General features: G+C 38.7%; 1 protein-coding gene across 1 annotated transcript in view; it reads left to right on the forward strand.

Annotated features, from left to right (window-relative positions):
* The first annotated feature begins 10,198 nt into the window (after positions 1-10,198).
* Positions 10,199-17,803, forward strand: part of LOC132822978 (eyes absent homolog 1-like) — a 259,480-nt gene continuing 251,875 nt past the window's right edge. The window contains exon 1 of the mRNA XM_060836459.1: positions 10,199-10,330. The gene's annotated coding sequence lies outside the window, so the exon portion shown is untranslated. The remainder of the gene's footprint in view (positions 10,331-17,803) is intronic.

Below are 17,803 nucleotides of genomic sequence, written 5' to 3' on the forward strand. Positions count from 1 at the left end.
ACAGCGATCTTCCAATCATCCGGGACTTTCCCTGACTCCAGTGACTCTTGAAAGATCTCAACCAATGCCTCCGCTATTTCCTCAGCCACCTCTCTCAGAACTCTAGAATGTATCCCATCGGGGCCAGGAGATTTATCAATTTTAAGACCTTTTAGCGTTTCTAGCACTATCTCTTTTGTAATGGCAACCATACTCAACTCAGCCCCCTGACTCCCTTTAATTATTGGTTTATTACTCATGTCTTCCACTGTCAAAACTTGTTAAGTACTTGTTAAGTTCTCCTGTTATTTCCTTATCTCTCATCCTTAGGCTTCCAGCATCAGTTTGAAGTGGCCCAATGTCTATTTTTGCCTGTCGTTTGTTTCTTATGTATTGAAAGAAACTTTTACTTTTACTAATAAGGCTTATGACAGTTCAGTACTTGCCTGTTAGAATGCTGCAGTTCTATGAAACTCTACCACATTGTTGTTTACAAATGTAAGTGTAAAATTAGTTAGTTATTACTCATACTATTAGTTGAGTAATACTATTCACAAAATGGCAGTGTCAAAGAGAGTACGTCTTGCAGAAAAAGATGTTTGTAGAAGAATTTTTTATCACTGGTGCAAGATTGATATGAGTTCTCAAACTCCTCTCCTACATTCAGAGGAAATATGAACCAGAGACCACAAAAAATTTTGAGTTATAATGCTTGCATCAGAATGTCAAAGATCTTTCAATTTATACACAGACTTGCCATCAGGGATCCAGGGAATCAAGCAATGATGGAATGATCAAGAATACAAATAGGCAAGCACATAACATGATCTAATATTGGTGAAGTAGCACAAAGCAGTGACCAGAACATGCAACTTACACAGCTCAGGATTATCTTTTTCAGAAGACCTTGCGCCAGAACTCTGATGTAATAGTGTTGGAAATGTTTCCATGAGAAGTTCAGCCTGGCGTCTGGGAACACAGTTTACTCTAACTGACAGGCTGTTTACTGGCATCAGTATCTTCAGTGCAGACCCAATGGGCACTAGTCCATCATGCAGAATGGCTGTGATCCATAGCCTGACTGTGGATCCAAACAGCTGCAAGGAGCTTGGAAAACATTTAGGGAATGTGAAATTACATTTTTTATATATAAGATGTGAATGATTCAGATTTTATTAGCATTCCAAATAAAGTTGATCTGGAATTGCCATCAAGTTGTTTTAAAATGCGCTATCCAGTGCATGAAATATACAGATGTTGCATCAAAAAGTTCTGTCCTAGCAAATTTCTCTACATTATGGTCCATGGCTGCATAGGAGTGAGAGGCCCTGAGACAGAGTCAGGGAAATTGACGTGATTTTAGAATGTGTTTTGGTAGAAAAGAAGTGCAAATATATTCTGATACAGAATGTGAATATGAGATTTTTATGTACTTGCATATCTGTGGACAGGTTAATATACCTTTAACTTAATATTTCACGAGACCTTCCATGTACCTTTGAAATATCCTTCGTTGCACTTAGAACATTTACCTATTTGATGTCCAAATCCAATGTTAAAATCTCTAAAACTCTTTAATTGTACATTGTATGCCAACAAAATACTAAACACTGTTTAAATAGAAGAGTTTTTAAAAGTCAACTAATTCTTAATGGTTGGACCTTACAATGATGTAATCATTTAATACCATATAGCTGAGCTGAATCATTTTGTCTCGCAGAACTACAACTACTTTGAAGAAGAAAGCAGAATCATTGGATATACACTACAAGTCAACTTTTAGCTGGAAAAAAGAGAGGTCAGCCTTTTAAGGATGACTGTTCATCAGCTTTTTGATGACGTATCAAACCTGGTGCAGTAACCTACCTTTCCCTTTGTTGAAATAAAGACAAGCTGCTTATGTTGCCAATTTAGTTTTCTATCCCAGTCTAACTCTGCTCCTTTCTGTCCTTTGTTTCTTACAGTGTTCCAATGAAGCTCATTGAGGAAGAGCATTCTGGTTTTAATTGGCAGTTTTGCAACTGCCATGTTAAGTTCAAAAACTTCTGATCATAACCACCCCACTTCCACTTTCTCAGATAACATTTCAACTGTAACAAATTTATACCCCCTCTAAACCTATCTTCTCTTACCTTTTAGTGAAAACAAAAAGTGCTGGAGAAACTCAGGTGGCTAGGCAGCATTAGTGGAGGGAAAAATAGAGTTAACATTTCTACCCAAATTAACTCTTCTTTGAATTAAGTTTCTTATTTTTTTAACCCCATTACTGCCCCTTTTTCCTTGCTCATCACCCCTTCCGTCATTTAAATGCCCCTATCCTCCATCCGATCAAACTCATTGTAATGGGAATTATATGAGTTTGCGTAAAAAGGTGTTACAACAGGAGAAAGGCAACACCTGACAAGCTAGTACAGTAAGGCACATTTTAGTAGGCACGAACCTTGAACACCATAAAGGGCCATGTCAGCAGAAATGCCGAGAGAGGAACTTTGCATGCTCTATGGCCTGTATCAGCCTTGAGAGAAAACGTAGAGTATGAACAAATTACTGTAGACAGGATAAGCAAAAGACCTAGAACGGAAAATTTATTGTGAAAGAATGAGATGTAAGCAGTGTATGTTTACGTGATCACAAAGATATAAAATTTGGTTGCATTTTGGTCAGAAAGTGGACAGAGCTGGTACAGAGTATTAGACAAAATTCTGTTTAGCCAATCTAAGACTGAGGATGTTTGAATAAACATGAAATTAACCTGCATACCTGATTCCTCCTGCGTTCAGTGTCAGGAGGAACGACCACAACACTGCCTATTTTCTTACCTCACCACTTTCTGCCCACCCTTCAAAGATTCTGTGGTTCTGTCCTTGTTTATAAACATTTAGCAAATGTAACTTATTCCAATTCTGAAGAAAGATCATTGACTGAAATGCTTTTTTCTCTCCATAGATGCTGCCTGACTTGTTGATTGTTAGCATCGTTTTCTGTTCACTTTATTGAAACTGATTGGCTTTGCCGGAGCATTTCTTCAGGGCTTATCTTTTCATTGCAAATTTCCAGAAATTTACATTTTTACCTTTTTATATATAGCTTCATTGCTTTTTTAAATATACGTTTTTGTAACTTCTGGGGAAGACATTTTAGTCAGAGTTATATTAAAATTATTTTCCAGAAAAGCTTGAAAGAGCAAGTAATAAGGAAGGCATATGGACGATTGGCCTTTATTTCGAAGGGAATGAAATATAAAAGTAGAGAGATTTTGCTAAAACTATACAAGGTGGCATAAAGCTGTACTCTTGGGCAGCACGGTGGTTAGCACTGCTGCCCCACAGCACCAGACATCCCAGGTTTGAGTTGAGCCATGAGCAACTGTTTGTGTCGAGTTTGCTCCGAGCGCTCTAGTTTCCTTCCATAGTCCAAAGATGTGCAGGTTAGGAGAATTACCCATGTTTCTAAAAAAAAAATTGCCCTGTGGTGTCCAGGGATGTGCAGATCCCTTGGCTTAGCCATGGTAAAACCTCCATTGGCATTACAGAGATGGCGTGGGGGTGTGGGATGCTCTTTGGAGGATCAGTGCAGACTCGATGGGCTGAATGGCCTCTTTCTGCACTGTGATTCTACAATTCTACGTTGCAAGGCACTAATCAGACCACAGCTGGAATACTGTAACTATGTAAGGAATGAAATACTGGCTCAGGCCCTGGAGGGAGACTAAAATCAAGAACACTGTGACTCAGAGTTAAGAGTGCTACCAAATGATTCACAGCTCATACACAACATTAACATTCTGTATTGCTGTCTTAGGGAACTAGGTTAAGGTTATATGACATTTGACTCACACTCTACATCTATTTCGATGATACCATAAACTGCAAATGTAACAAAAGCATCACTTTGCTCTGTAAACCCTATGTTCATGTCTTTTTACAGCGGCACCTCCTCAATTCTCTTTAACTGAGTTATTTCACATCAGTTTAAAAAGGCACAGAGCCGTGGGTCCACATAACAGAAACGTTGTATTTTGTCTTCCCAAATCAAAAATGTTTTTATTTTCTATCGTGACTGTTCACTCAGTATCTTGAGTTTAAAGATTTTAATTAGAACTGACCACCACATCTTCACTGAGAGAGTGGACTTCATCCACCTAACTGAGCTCAAATGAAGAGAGCTGAGGCAGCAACAGTGGATCTGATTGGTAACTGAAATACCAAATTATCTTTTGATGTCCGCAGATTTAGATGTCCATATAAAATTGGCTACATAAGGTAGCACGGTGACTCAGTGGTTAGCAATGCTGCCTCATAGTACTAGGTCCCAGGTTCAATTCCAGCCTAGGGTGACGGTCTGTGTGGAGTTTGCAAATTCTCCCTGTGTCTGTGTGGGTGTGCTCCAGTTTCCTCCCACAGTCCAAAGATGTGCAGGTTAGATGAATTGGCCATGCTAAATTGCCCATAGTGCTAGGTGTATTAATCAGAGGGAAATGGGTCTATGTGGGTTACTCTTCAGAGGGTCGATGTGGACTGGTTGGGCCAAAGAGCCTATTTCCACACTGTAGGGAATCTAATCAAAAAAAAAATTGCAAGTTTTAACTAGAAAATATGTTTAAAAATAATACATGTCTAAATGATTTCCGAGAAAAATTTGGTCTAAAAGATCTAATAATGTAACCTAATTACTCTAGTTACTAGTGTTTTGATTAAATGTATTCCCAATAATCAGTTAGATATTTTTCAATATTTTTAACAATTTTGATTACTGCCTTCAGTAAAGCAGCAAACAAAATAATTTCAAATGAATGTTTCATTTTTCTTCATATTAAATTGAGAATTAAACAGAATACCTACAGAAATTATGCTTACCAATTATGCCTAGATATGGCCTTTTTTTTGCATTTCATTTTAACATATGGCACAAATACTTCAGTAATGATATACAAATATTAGGTTACGAATAAAGCATTTGAAACACTAGCTCATGAATGTTTAATATTTTTGTATAATATTTCTCTGTTTGCTGGCTTCACATATTAAAATAAATAGATGTGGTCATTGCAACACCAGCAGAGGACTGCCGTGTGAAATATATTGTGCATCCATGTGCTGCGACAACATTTTTGATGGAGTTTGGCTTGGCAGTTTTCTCCTTGAGGTCTGTAATTCTGATGAGGGAGGTTTAGAATCTGATTCGATTTGTTGTTGTCATATGTACAAAAAAAAATGTTGTTTTGCACTCTGTACAGGCAGATCGTACCATACAAAGAGCATCAGGGTAGCAGAACAGAGGGCAGAGTAGTGTTACAGCCGCAGAGAAGTTGCAGAGAGAGATATCAATATTAACATTTGAGAGATCCATTTAAAAGTCTGATAATAGTAGGGAAGATGATGGTTTTAAATGTTTGTATGTGTATTAAACTTTATAAACCTAAGTCATGAGCCAAAGAAAAAATCCAGTGCGATGTTGACTCTTCTCTTAAAAGGGAGGCGTTTTGAATAATGCGATTAATTTTTTAAAAATTTAACTGACAGATTCATTTTTATATTTCGTGGGTCAGGCATTCAAAATTCAGGAATTCAGTAACTCTTTCCTAGTATTCAATAGGAATTTTTAAAGCCAAGAAAATTGGAAAATCCATTAGACAGAAGTGGTAAGAAAGCAATCAGTAGCGATTGTCAGTTTGATATTCCTCAGAGGAAGGAGAAGAACATTCCTAGAATTTATATCACACAACATTTAGTCTTTTTTGGTGTAACTGGTCCACTAGGCTGTGGAGCATGTCTGTACTCACTCTGTGTCAGAGTCTCAGATTATTGTCTATGGTAAGAAAGTCAAAATAATCCTGAGTGGGAAGGTTAGAAAAATACCCAAAATGTTAAGAAGTGCAAAATATAGTTTTTACTTTACATATATTCTCAAGTAACTGAAAAAAATGTTCATACTTATGTTCATGCCCTAATGTGCTTGTATGAAAAAAAAGGTGACTTGTTTAGATGTTTTAGAGTATTGTTGATTTCACAATAGCTTTTTCATTGATTTGTTCACATCATATAACTACTTGTGTGGAATTCAGTTTGTACTAAAACTGTGCTAGGTGTACTAGTTACTAATCTGTCCTAGTAATGCATTCTCAAGCCAATTTGAATACTATGCATTAGTTGTCTTAATACTCAGTCATTGCTAACTAACACACCTTGAATACAATATGAAATGTATTAGGATTATGTTTGAATATTACATTCAACCTATTTATTCACAGGCATTTGAGTTCCATTAGGGTCCAACTTTATAACTCATCCAATTACTGTATATAAATGCACATCTTTCTTCAAAACTCAACTGCTGCATTCAGCTTGCTGCTCAATTGTTATTAGAGATTCTTTGCATGCACCAACGAGCAATTTTTTTTTTGTCTGATTTTTTTCCTGTTAAAATGTGCAAACATGGTGTTTTCCAAATTATGATTTGATTCACTTATGACTAGGTAACGATGTTTGCTGCCACATGGTAAAGTTACTGGCACTGACAGCCTGTAGACTTGCTACATTAACATGGGAATGTCAGTGCTGATTCTGTTTCTTGTAGAGGTCCCACATACCCTTAGCTGTAAGACTGCAGCCCTGTACAGCTCAGGTTACAGCTCCTTTAAATAGTAAACACTTTGACCTTCACTCAGAAGATGGTTGAAGGATGGCTGAGCTTCTTTCTTCTTCTCCTTACTTAACACTTTAATGTTGTTTAAATAAAATTCACAGTCAATTTAAACTGTTATTGTAAGGGCTTCCATTCTTTTGAATTTGTTACTGTAGAAGGCATCCTTCAATTGAGATGATTATTGTAGGGACCTTCATTCAGTTGATATTGTTACACTAGGAGCCATCATTCAATCAACATTGTTACTATAAGATACCATTATCTAATTTTCAGAGCAGTTTAAGGAATTTGCATTCATCCAATGCAAAGAGGTTTGATTTGTGCAAAAAAAATGCCAGCAATTCTTTAAAAAATTTTTTTGATCTTTTGTTGCACAACTACTATGTTATCTGAGCTAAAGGGTATTGTGTATGTGGAGGCATCAGTATATCAAATAATTTTCTATAGAAGACAGAATTGTGCCATGTGCCTAATTCTAGAGATGGGACATATTTTGAACCTGGTAGAATTCAATTTCATAGCCTAATTAATGGCACAGTTATATGGGTATTTGTGTTTCCATTACATGGTGACTGATGCAAATCAAGGGAAATGACTCAAGCAACAAGCAATACAGATAAAGGTAACCTGCAGATGTGCTGTATTTAGAAAAGCAAAAAGCAATGTGAATAAATGGGAATCTGACCACTTTTGCAGGAAGACTAGGGGGAAAGAAATTGAGATTTAAAAAGCAAGAATAGACAGAAATTGCAGAACTCTGAGGCACGGGGGATATAGTTGCCTTGGTAAATGGATCATGTGATGTTAATATGCAGATACATACTTAAAAATTAAAAATACAAAATTGAATATTGTTTGTTGCAAGTGGAATGAAATGTAAAGTTAGGGATGGTTTGCCACAGTTCAATGAGGTGTTGTTTAGATTGAACTCCCTACACCATGGAAACAGGCCATTTGGCCCAACAAGCCCACACTGACCCTCTGAAGAGTAACCCACCCAGACCCATTCCTCTACCCTATATTTAGCCCTGACTAATGCACTTAACATTATGGGCAGTTTAACACAGCCAATTCATCTGACCTGTATATCTTGGGATTCTGGAGCACCCAGAGGAAACCCACACAAACACAGGGAGAATGTGCACGCTCCACACAGACAGTCGCCTGAGTTGGGAATTGAACCTGGGTCTCTGGTGCTGTGAAGTAGCAGTGCTAACCACTGATCCACCATGCCACCCCAAAGGCGAGAGACTAGATTTGGAGTATTGTATACAGTTTCTGTCTCCTTATTTCAGAAAGGATGTAAATGCATTATAAGCAGTTCAGAAATGCAACTGATACCAAGGAAAGAGGCAGGGTGTTATTCTGTGAGAGAAGCTTGGTCTAGTTGGGCCTGTAGCTATTGGAAAATACGAGGTGATCTTATTGAGACATTAAGAACCTGAAGGGACTTGACAGGCAGGATACCAACAGGATGTTTCTCAATGTGAGAGAGGATACTGGTATGGTTACAATAGAGAGAAGAAGGGTTTCTTTCTCTCAGAATGTTCTAAGTCATTGGAACTATCTTCCCCAGAGAACAATTGATATTTATATGGAAGAATTAGGTAGATTGTTTCAAACAAGGAAGTCAAAGATTCTTGGGAGAAGGTGAGAATATGAAGTTAAAGTCAGAATCAGATCATCCATAGCCCTATCGAATGGTGGCGCAGACCAACAGACTGAATGGCCTACTCCTGCTCCTTATTTGTATGTTCACCTGTATGTCTCATGCTACACTACTTGGTAAAATACACAGGGTTTCAGCATTTGCCAGGTTAAGAAAAGAGACACTCCAATTAAGTCTCTGTCTTCCATGTCAAGTTCATCTGTGGGATGACAATGGCATCTGTTATATTGGTTTGCAATCGACACTTGCTAAGAAGTTAATAAAGTAAGTCTTTAATTGCATTCTCTGAAATCATCAAAAGTATAACAATATCTGAAACCTTTAGGTTTTTATTATAGTTTTTTATTTTTGCTGAATGTGGTTAAGATTCAAACAACTGGACCAGTTTAAAATGCACAAGGTCAACAGGTCAATGTATCAATAAAAATATTAGTGAATGGACTGACACAATCAAAAATCACACAAAACCAATACAAATCAGAACCTTTGGCATAGAGATTTTGTTACTTTCTACACATTTACAGTTGAGTTTCCTTTGCTAGTTACATTGCCTGGTGCTGTGGCGTTCAGTTCCTTTGTGTTCCATTTTAACACAGTCATTAACTTAGTTAAAATAAATAAGTTGTCAAGTTCATTAAATCGTGTATAAATGCATTTCGTGCAATTTTGTTGAGCATTGAACTATCACAGGAAACTAATCCCCTTCATAGAGTCATACAGCACTGAAACAGACCTCTCAGTCCAACCAGTCCATGCTGAACATAATCCCAAACCAAACTAGTCCCACCTGCCTGTTCCTCCCCGTGTCCCTCTAAACCCCTCCTAATTATGTATCTATCCAAATGTCTCTTAAACATTGTAATTGTACCCTCATCCACCAATTTCTCAAGAAGTTAATTCCACGCGAACCACCCTCTGTGTAAAAAGTTTGCCTCTTATGTCTCTTTTAAGCTTCTCTCCTCTCACCTTAAAAATGTCACTCCTGGTTTTGAAATTCCCCGTTTTAGTGAAAAGACAACAACCATTAACTCTATCTATACCTGTCACTGTCTTATAAACGTCTATGAGGTAACCTCTCAACCTCCTACGCTCCAGTGAAAAAAAATCCCATGTTGATCGGTTTCAATTTAGGGCCTATAAGGAAAGCGCTACTTTCCTGGTTTCACGCAAATATTGCTGCTCCATTTCTCTGTGCACTCTGGAGAATTGGTATTTGAATTTTGACAGCGAAGATCACTGAAAGTAAAGGTCGTCGAAGCAACAGTAACCTATCTGTCAGCGCTTCAGAACTGTCCCATTCTCAAAGGCGGCTTTAACATGTCTTTTCTCGTATTTCTCCGTGTCTTCTGCAGCCTGGAAATTGCAGTGTGCAATATTAGCATAGGAACACTTAGCAGACACGTTTGAAATGTCTCTGTCTGCTCAGTGTCCATTCGACTTGTGATTAACGCCTTCCTTAAAATAGCAAATTAATTTGCTATGGGAACAGCGGCCCATTTCTACATGAACTGCATCAAATCGCTAAACCAGCGCTTTTCCTGCACTCCTCAGTGAGTGTGCAATTAGGAACCCATCAGATTTCTTGACCTTCATTAATCCCGTTAATAAAAATGTGAATCACAAAAATTATGTTGTGGCGAACTCATTGCGCCCACGAAAGAAAACAACAGAGAAACTGCAAGGAGTGAATGTACGCTCTTGCGGGGGGTTAGGTCTAATAAATATTCAGTGTGATTTGACTGTAATCTTATCTCGATCATTTTCGGTAATGCTCGGTTTATTTGAAAACAGAGGATTATTTCCGCTTGTCTTGTTGTTCCTGAGAGCAGGCCTAAAGGGCTGATCATTTTACCCTGATTTCCCTTATATGGGAGGCGGCCGCTCTAGCCCTCATAGGCTGTCAGTGACTCAAGTTAAAATCTAGGTGTGCACAGCCTGTGCCTGACTGGGACTTGGGATAACACTGAGCCTTCATCATGGAGCTATTTCTGCCGTCCAGCCGCCCACTTTCAGCCGTATTCTTCAACACTGAACAAGGTGAGTGGCGAAATTTAATGTCTAAATTGTTCGATTAGATTAGGGCGCGTGAGAATGCTTTCCTCGGTTGCCTGGATGAACTTGACCCTAGCACAGCGCATTCTGAACGCAGAGTCTCGGGGCTGTTTGGTAAGACTCGGGTTTCAGAGCAGACGGTAAACTGCTGCAAGGTTTAAAATGCACACGCCTGCCTTGCCCTACTCAGTTAGGGTCTACATGTTCAGGCTGCTCAACATTTTGCCGAGTGTTTTGGTTTGAGAGAGTGTCCCATCAAAGAAAAAAGTCGAAATGATGTTCCACTTGAAGTTTTCCTTCTTTAAAACGAATCTTTTAGATATGAAATAACACTCGAAAGACAAACCACTAGAATTGACTGTTATGACATTGTTGTACTGTAAGACTGGTTCAGTGGAGAGAACATTAGAGAGAGGTGATCTCAGAGATGCAAAGCTGAGGTGTTCAATATTATTCATGAGGAGATACCCAGAGTTAGATTCTAATACTGTAGACAGAGATGCTGTTTGATGTATGATGTATACTGTTGATACCAACAGTTCCAACTGTAAAAACAGCTTCTTTGGCAATGTGCTTCCTCGAGATGCTAAATCAAACAAAAACCAACAACTGCATTATCTCTCCGCTCCCCCTTACATTTCCAACCCCCCACCCCACCACAACCCATGTCACCCTGCGCCTTGCACCATCTGCATTCTCCAGAGTTGGCCTGCTCCCTTCGCCTCTGCAGTGCCGCTGTGAAACCAGACACTGAGAGGTCCACATGACCAGCGCTGAAGTCATCTGCCTCTCGCTTCTTCTCCCTTCCCGGTAGGCCTCCCATTCAGCATCTCCCAGTGAAGCCTTGTCCCAAGCTGGGCAGTGCGGGAGAGGGCGCAGGTGGAACTCTGTACAGTCCCTCACCAAGTGCACCGCTCCCTGCTCGGCGTGGCAAGGAACTGAAGGCTGTTTAGCTGCGGTCTGTTCTTGTAGATTAATGCTAATCCCACCTGCAGCCGGGGACCATTCATAACCCCAGATTGTGCAGTAATTGCCTTTTACCATTGAAGAATAGTAACCTTACTTTCGAGCTATGTCTTTTCATATAACCGATATTTTCCGAGCTACCATCAGTTATGAGGAAGGGTCACCCGACCCAAAACGTTAACTTTGATTTCTCCCCACAGAACCTGCTGAGCTTTTCCAGCAACTTTTGTTTTCGTTTCGGGTTTACAGCATCCGCAGTTCTTTCGGTTTTTATGTCTTTTCAGTGTCGCTCAGAACATAAAAGAAAACCCCAAATACTTCGATATTGTGGGACTTTTCGCTGGATGCTGTCAGTGACTGACAACTAAACAGTTTAACAGCTAATAGGGAATAGGACAAAACGGTTTTTTAAAATAAAAAAAACGAAATTTTAAACCAACAGTAAAAAGGAAAACCATCATTTGAAAGAAAGAATATAAATTCATATGAAAGCAAAATACCGCAGATGCAGGAGATCTGAAATAAAAAAAAAGCCGAAGAAACTCAGCAAGTCTGCCGAGTGAGAAACAGAGTTAACGTTTGCAGGGCTTTGTGATTCTTATCGGGGCATAGTCGAATGTTTAGATTTGGAGATAGCTCGCCAGAATTGGAGGTTGCTTGTTTTGCATCTTGGCTTCCCACTGCATTCGATAAATTCATTAAACCTGAGCCTGTTTTTCTTTTAAGAAATCGGGCTAACTGCGGTCCCCGCAGCCTGAATGCAAAGTTGCACTGAGAGAGAATGTGAGGCAGATATGGGGTATGACACTGCACTTCAGGTGGCGGCTTTGTCGACTTTAACCTTGCAATTCATTTCAATTTCAAAAATCACACAACACCAGGTTATAGTCCAACAGGTTTCATTCTAGCTGCACACTAGCTTCCAAATAAACCTGTTGGACTATAATCTGGTGTTGTGTGATTTTTAACTTTGTACACCCCAGTCCAACACCGGCATCTCCAAATCATTTCAATTTCAGCCACTTCACTAAGACAACAGGCTTTTTCGTAGTTTTTGAAAAGAAAATGTCGGTAAATCTGGCATAACAATTAATCGTAATCCGAGAACCATTCATATATACTTGACGGATAAAATAAATTAGGGACTTTTTCTTTTGGCTAAGTATGAGGAGTGCTCTGGTTAAAGGACCTCTTCAGGCAAGCGTTTTGTCCATACCAAAGAAAAACAAACCGTTCAGTGTGATTAAATAGCATCACTGTGGCGAGTGGAAGTTACTTGTCACCAAATCACCATCTCAAAATTGGTGATATCTCTGGAGCAAGACTATCTGATCAGAGCTTTCAAAACGGAGCAGCATTTCTACACCTGGTCAGCAAACTGCACAAAGCCTTCTTTTTGTTCGATTTTTTTTAAAAAAAAGCTCCCGAATTAAACCCGGCCACCTGATCCTAAAATTTCAAGAGAAATCAGTCCCTTTTATTCTCCAACGTTTGGACAGTCCGTGATAGCTTCATTTAACACTTAGTAGATGTGCAGTGGTTTGTTAAATTGCAATGCAGAAGAGGAGTCCTGCTGTGCTGGAGATTTGTGAGCTATCGTTTATTTTAAGGAGGGAAAAATCCATGGCTTATGAGCAAAGATCCGCAGCCCAGTGGCGCACACTGGCAGTCTCACTTTCGAAAGCTTGGATTGCAAAATTTGTGATTGATCCCAAATATATGATTTTTATCGAATGTGTTTTCATTAAATAAATAAGTTGACTGTTTCAAGGTCTTCAACACGTTTCCTTCAGATTATTAAAGGTAACGGCCATCTAAAGTCAATATTTCACGCATGCAGCAGTAAGGGACATATATTCTCTTGCCCCTTGTCATTCCATTTTATAACCAAAGTTCTTTTGAACATTCATATTAATTTATCAAGTCAAAATAATGTTGCAACCGAACTTTAAAACTTTTTTATTGCTATTGCACCCCCACCGACCCCCTCCACCCCCAAAATGTAAATATTGCATGTAAATCTGGTTGGGAAATAAACAATTATTTACAACAGAGATAAACATCATGATTTAGGGAGTTTGGGATAGGGTTCCCACACTGTTTACCTTCCAAATCATGCAACCCCCCCCCCCCCCCAGCCCCCCAAACAAAATGTGTACGTACCTTCATGTAAAAAAAATCATACAGCTCCATTTAAGCAAAACGATAAGGGAACCCATGATGCTCTTTGCAGAAGCAATCTGTCTGTCTACCAGCAAAAAGAAACAGCCTTTTACTCCCTCCAACAATGTAGCTGTTAAACAGAGGAAAAAAAACCGTTTCAGAGTTGTGTAATTGTCAAAGTCAGCTCAATCCAGGGGTTATACTGATATTTTTGTTGTTAATTCCAGCTGTTAAAAATTATAAAATGCAATTAACGTAAAAGTACACACGTCTCTGAGAAAATGACAATTTTAGTAAGTATTTTTTTTTGTCTAGACTGTCCATCAAAACGAGATTGTGGCGTTTACACAGAAATGATTGACCTTTGTAAAGACTGTTCTGTAACCACCTTGTAATTCATTCATCTGAAGTCTTTGGTGTCCTGATATATTGCAAACAAATTATTATAAAGTATTTACTAAAATAATAAACCCAATGGAATAAATCACTGCGCCTTTCTGAAGTCCCAGTATATCTTTTTTTATGTGCGTGTGTGGTTTAAGGTTGGTGTTTTCTTTTTTGTAAATCACAGCCTTGGTCCGTTGATAAAATAACTCTTTTGAAGGTGCTCTCCCACCACATAAAGTGGGTGCTTCTTCCTGAGGCAAGGCGTTGCCAGGCAGTTAAACCTTCATCTTAGCTTCTCACTTAACAGTTTTATGATTTGCTTACTTTCGATGCAAGTTGCGCCAAAGTACCAGGACTTGTACATTTATTGAAAAAATAAACGGCATTTCAAACCTCCAAAATAGATAGCAAAAATGGATACCTGAAACATTTATTACAAAGACTCGTAACATGCGAAAGGTTTAACATTAAAGTGGGGTTGGGGGGGGGGGGGGGGGGGGGAGGAAGGTGAGGGGTGGGGCTGGGGGAGAACCAAAATCCTAATCAGTGTTAGTACAAACCCAGTAGCAGTCTGATTAAGTAAAGAAAACAGAAGGTGAGGCTTTTCTTATTCAGCTGTCGGCTCTGCCATTGTCTGAGCGCTACAGATAATATCTAATTGAGCTGCATTCAAAGTCTGAGCAGGGGTTGATCAAGAGGAAAGGGGGTTGGGGGGAGGCGTGGGGTGGGGGGGGGGGGGAGAGAAAAGAGGCAGGGGATCGCAGTGGAATTTATCAATGGCTTCAGATCGTAGACATTTCTGGCTTTGCTGAAAGTCAGCTTGCATCCCTTGGGTCTGGAGAGAGCTGTGCAAGTCTCGTTTGGGACACTGCTTTTGCCGTCTGTGTGCAACATCTAACAACAGCAGGAGCACTCAGTCAGTCAGGCAGTCAGTGTGCATACACTCCTCTGCCAAGGAAGCTTCTTTCAAAATGCACTTCATTTAGCCTGAAGCACAAGTGAGATGTCATGGAGATGGAGACCATCATCTTCATTTGAGAACAGTACAGTAGAAGTAGAGTTGCCAAATCCATTAGGAATCAGGAAAGAAACCCAAAAGGGATCCATCAACACAACAACCGGTGCTGGAACCGTGAGTGTGTTCCTGCCGCTGTTAAATTGTGTGGAACAGCAAAGCCACTCTCAGGCTGTCGACAGTTCTGCAGAATACCAACAGCTGCAGGGTTAGTCTTTCTGCCTTGGAGACACAGAAATATCGGCCTGGGTAGCGGGTGAGTAAAGCTAACTGTTGTCTCTTGTTGCATTTTGGCGTTTTTACACATAAGTCATCAACAAAACGTTGTTTTAGCCATGGAAGCAAACAAAATCTTTTTCGAAGTGAACGCAGCCCACAACTTTCATGTAAACTGCACTCCCACCCCTCATAGCTATGTTACAAGGAAAGCTACAAATGTACTCGGGTACAGAGCTGCTGCCGTTGTGTGAATTCTGAAGCAGTATTATTCTGAAGTTCTGGTATGTTTCCAGTATTTACGATGCACACGCAGTCAACGACAAAGGCAGTCTAGTTGGGATCTCGGCAGCAAGAGTGAGAAATGTATTTTTTATTTACGACAATCTTTACCGATGGTGTGAATAACAGGCTGGGACAAATGAACAAACTCAACGTGCCGAGAGCGGGCTGGCGAGAACGGGAGTAAAGATCCATTGCGAAACAAATGAGAGAGAAAAAGTTGCAGATAAAACAGTTTGATTTTGGATGCTGAGATGCTGAGGTTTTTTTTTGTTTTGATGCAGTTTTTGATATAAATAGTGAAAAGACTTGAGAAAAAGTTACCAGCATAACAAAGGTGTGGCATATAAATGAATTAACATGCACGGGAAGGAGTATGGACTACATAAGAGTATAGGTATTCATTGGCGTTGTATGTGAGCAGAATATAAATGCTGTAAAAGTGTGTGTGATACGCACGAGGAAAGTAAGGACATATCTGCATACTTGAAAATACGAAGACGCTATAGAGGTTGTAAGAGTAGGTATGATACGTATAAGTTGATAGATTTTCTTATTGTGACCGTACACAACAATAATAGCCAACAACGTTTGCATATAAAGATCAGAAACAATATTTCAGTGGAAATGTGCATGTGGGTCTGACGCGTACGTTTTTGTTACCCATACATACAAGGTTGTATAGTTTCTGACTTCATCACAAACATATTTCTCAAATTATATCAGCATTTTTTTCTTGTCAAATTTGAGTCTTGCAAATTTTTGGAAAGCTTCTAAGAATTATCATAAGTTTTTAAAATAAAAACTTCTCTTCCTGTCAATAATAAGACTTGCTGTAATGTAGCAGAATTTTTCAAGACTTAATTTTTGCAATGAGGGTTCTCTGAGATAAGAGCACTTTTATCATGACAGATGTTAAGTACAGCAATAGTGTACAGTTTGGATGTAGTGTATAGTTTGAAATGGGGTGTATCCAAATATCCTTATTGAAACAAGTAGATTTGCAGAAATGCTATTAGTTGAATCTTCAATCTAAACAAGTTTATAATTTTAAAATAACAATATATAATGGTTCAAACTAAACAGGCAGACTACGTCTTAAAATGATCCTTGCAAATTGTTTTATGCATTCTAGTCTTTTAATTTTGGGTCAAAAAGATTTGCGAAACATCAAAAATGTTGAATGGATGTCAGCTATCAAGCTGTTTAAAATTTAATTAGCGTTGAATGAAAAAGAACCTGGAATGAGGAGTTAAAGAAACATCATGAAGGAGGCACTTGTTTAATATGGAGGAAGTGAGCTATGCTGAGATATTGAATCTGAAATGATACTGTTGAAATGGTATATTTTAGACAATCTGTGATCTGTCATTCTGGGTTATTTGCAAGAATGACTGACATGAACAATATTTAAATATGCCCTTTTGGTGTTGGGAACCTGTGTAAGTAGCCAGACTGTATTACAGATGGGCTGATGAAAATGTTTATACCAAATGCTCAAACTCAAAGTTGTTTAGGAATAAAATCTAAGCTCAGTCTAACCAAAAAAAATTTGTTTAATTATCTGATTAGTTTGTTTGCACGCAAGTATTAGTTGCATTCGAAAGAAACATTCAGTATTCAGTCTGTTACAAGTATGGATGCTTTATGTCATAAACATGACGTTCAGAGAGTTATAGAAAGCCAAGGAAACAATGAGCATTTGTTGAAATTTCAGAGGCTAAAAACATTGCAAAAAAAATTCTGATTTGCATTGAATTTACATTTTAAAGAACCTTAAAAAATGAGAGACAGTGTCGGAAAAAGGAAAATAACAGGCAGTTGTAAGTGAGTTGTTGCACAATGTTTAATGAACCCCATTTTAAACTGCTTACTAGTCGTTGATTAGTGTGTAAGATTTTTCAATAGTGTGATTTGATGAATGAAATTATAAGGTTTCAAAGAATTGTTCTAAAAGTGAGCTGATGTGGGGATTAAAACCACAAACAGAAAATAATGAAACCTAGCTGTGAAAAAGCTATTTCAAAATATATTTGCTATATATTTAAATGAAAGTGTTACATTGTCATAGAGTTTGGTATTAACACAGGAGTCAGATGTGGAAGTACAAGAGTTTTAAACAGAGAAATTATTTAAGCTATATAGGAAGATGGTCATTAAAATACAAAACTTCCAACAGAAAGGCATTAAATGTTCAGCAAACACATAGCTGCTGACAGAGGAGGAAACTCTGAGAAACTGGGGCTCAGCTCCTTGGCTTTTAGTTTGTTTGCTACACTCCTTAGCTGAAAGATTCAGTCAGAGTACAATCAAAATACAGATAATTCAGCAAGACAAAGGAGCTCTTCTTTCCTTCCTGACTGATCATGGTGCTCCTAATGGATTTTCACCAACACCCTCTTCTAATCAGGTGAATGGAGATAAACTAG

This window comes from Hemiscyllium ocellatum, chromosome 15 (genome assembly GCF_020745735.1).
Source record: "Hemiscyllium ocellatum isolate sHemOce1 chromosome 15, sHemOce1.pat.X.cur, whole genome shotgun sequence".
NCBI classification, from domain to species: domain Eukaryota; kingdom Metazoa; phylum Chordata; class Chondrichthyes; order Orectolobiformes; family Hemiscylliidae; genus Hemiscyllium; species Hemiscyllium ocellatum.